This window comes from Neophocaena asiaeorientalis, unplaced genomic scaffold (assembly GCF_003031525.2).
Source record: "Neophocaena asiaeorientalis asiaeorientalis breed wild unplaced genomic scaffold, Neophocaena_asiaeorientalis_V1.1 scaffold69, whole genome shotgun sequence".
NCBI classification, from domain to species: domain Eukaryota; kingdom Metazoa; phylum Chordata; class Mammalia; order Artiodactyla; family Phocoenidae; genus Neophocaena; species Neophocaena asiaeorientalis.
The window spans coordinates 2861869-2864739 of NW_020174373.1; positions in this window are offsets into that span (position 1 = coordinate 2861869).

Here is a 2871-nt window from a genome sequence, read left to right on the forward strand (position 1 = left end):
TGCATGGATGCATGGATGTATATGCATGTGGAGGGCTGTAAACAAGCTGTAGCAATCAGGATCGTAAAAGAATGTTGATCAGGTCGAACCAAGAGGCTGAAGATTTTACAGTTTGCAGATGGTTGGGACAGCTCTTCGAGAGACACCATAGATGAATGAACCAGAGGAAGAAGTACATCATCTGTTCACGACGGCTGACAAAAGGTATCAACTTAGGAAGAGGCGGAACTTGACAACCAAATCTGTACTTCCTGCATCTAGCAAAATAGATTTTCTGTGCTCTGGCTGAGAATTGTTTAACACTCATCAACACCCTTGATGTTTGCACAATTTGTCACATCAGGGAATGATTAGGGAACCCACCCTCTATATGGTCAGCTCTGTGCTAGCCAGGACGTGAGAGTCTTGGAGATACTAAGCAATTCCAAAGGATTTATAATTTCTTGATATAATCACTCATTCCCTCCACATCCTCCTGCAGAAAAATTCATCATTCCACCTCCCCTCATTTCAAAGTATGTTGACCTTCTGACAGCACTTAAACCACCTACTCTCGGTGGCACACAGAGGGTGTGTGTGTGTCTGTGTGTCTGTCTATGTGCATGCATCTTGTCCACTGGACTGTAGGCTGCATTTAGATATCTATCCCTAATGCCTCGCTTTAAAAATGTTTGCTATTTTTTCGAGTTACCATATGATCCAGCAATCCCACTCCTGGGCATATATCCAGAAAAAGACAAAAACTGTAACTAGAAAAGATACACATACCCAAATGTTCATAGCAGCACTATTTACAATAGCCAAGACATGGAAGCAACCTAAGTGTCCATCAAGAGATGAAAGGATAAAGAAGATGTGGTGCATATATACAATGGAATATTACTCAGCCATAAAAAGAATGAAATAATGCCATTTGCAGCAACATGGATGGACCTAGAGATGATCATACTAAGTGAAGTAAGTCAGACAGAGAAAGACAGATATCATATCATATCACTTATCTGTGAAATCTAAAAAATTATACAAACTTATTTATAAAACAGAAATAGAAAACATCACAGACATAGAAAACGAACTTATGGTTACCAAAGGGGAAAGAGGGAGAGGGATGACTTAGGAGTTTGGGATTAGCATATATAAACTACTATACATAAAATAAACAACAAGGTCCTACTGCATAGCAACAGGGAACTAAATTCAATATCTTATAATAAGCTATAATGGAAAATAATCTGAAAAAATATATATAACTGAATTACTCTGCTGTACATCTGAAACTAACACAACATTGTAAATCAACTATACTTCAGTTAAAGAAAAGGTGTGTTAGTTTTAACATAACAAAATGAAATGTAACAAAAGTTGAATTTTGTTTCCTCTTTTTCAGTTCACTTTCATCACATAAATTGGGCAGATTCATCCAAAAACATCAGTGGAAATTTACTGGGAAGGATAGATGTTACCTTGTCTTCCTACATCTCATTCCTGAGGGTTGAGATTTCCACCTTGGGTAGACCACAATTAAGTCATTTGCCAATGTGATCTAATCCCGTCTTACAGTCACGAGCCTTCTGATATAAAGTCACATGACCTTACTAATAACATGAAAGGGCTGAAGTCCCAGATCCACACAATCCCCTTGCCCACCGCACTGCCATTTTCTAGTCACGCTCGAACATAGCTAGCATGATTAAGGATTATAAACAAGGTCTCTCTGTTAGCAATTGGGGATCAAGAGTCTTTAATGGGGGCACCCAGCACATGGGTTGCAAGACTACAGAGGAATATATTTATTCCAAGTTGACCAATTTAAATAAAGTAAGAATTACTTATAGATCATATTTTTTGTTATAAATTTTTTTTTTTTTTTTATTTTACTTTTGGCTGTGTTGGGTCTCCGTTGCTGCACGCAGGCTTTCTCTGGTTGCGGCAAGCGGGGGCTAATCTTGGTTGCGGTGCGCGGGCTTCTCATTGTGGTGGCTTCTCTTCTTGTAGAGCACAGGCTCTAGGCGTGCAGGCTTCAGTAGTTGTGGCGCGTGGGCTCAGTAGTTGTGGCTCGCGGGCTCTAGAGCACAGGCTCAGTAGTTGTGGCACATGGGCTTAGTTGCTCCACGGCATGTGGGATGTTCCCGGACTAGGGCTCGAACCCCTGTCCCCTGCATTGGCAGGTGGATTCTTAACCACTGGGCCACCAGGGAAGCCCTAGATCATATTTTTTAATTCACATGAAAAGTGTGTTTTATAGTACTAAGGACAAATAATCTTTCCCTCACTCTCTCTCTTGGTCTCTCTTGCTTCTCCCCCTTCTCTCTCTCTCTCTCCCTCTCTCTCTCTCTCTCTCTCTCTCTCTCACACACACACACACACACACATTTTTTTTAAGACCGGGCAGCAGGAAGCAGGGATTAGATCTTTGAGCAAGTTCTCCTGTTTTTTGCAGGGACCTCACAGGTCCTCCAGGCTTCAGGATGCATCTTGTTTCTCCCTTGAGAAGCCCTGGACAGCCTCAGACCTCAGCCTCTCTCAGACCCGTCCATTTGTCCATGGGCACTTGGGGCTGCCCCTTCCAGGACAGCCTTCCCTTGGCCAGTCTCCAGGCCCCTGCAGCCACCCTCCCAAGCCTATAATGGTGGGGGGAGGATGAGACTCAGAGGTTGAGGGGTCCCCAGCCTGAGATGCTTTTGGCCATAAACAATCACTGTGGGACCTCCCTCATGGTGCAGTGGTTAAGAATCCACCTGCCAATGCAGGGGACACGGATTTGAGCCCTGGGGTGGGAAGATCCCACATGCCATGGAGCAACTAAGTCCGTACGCCACAACTACAGAGCCTGTGCTCTAGAGCCCGCGAGCCACAACTACTGAGCCCACG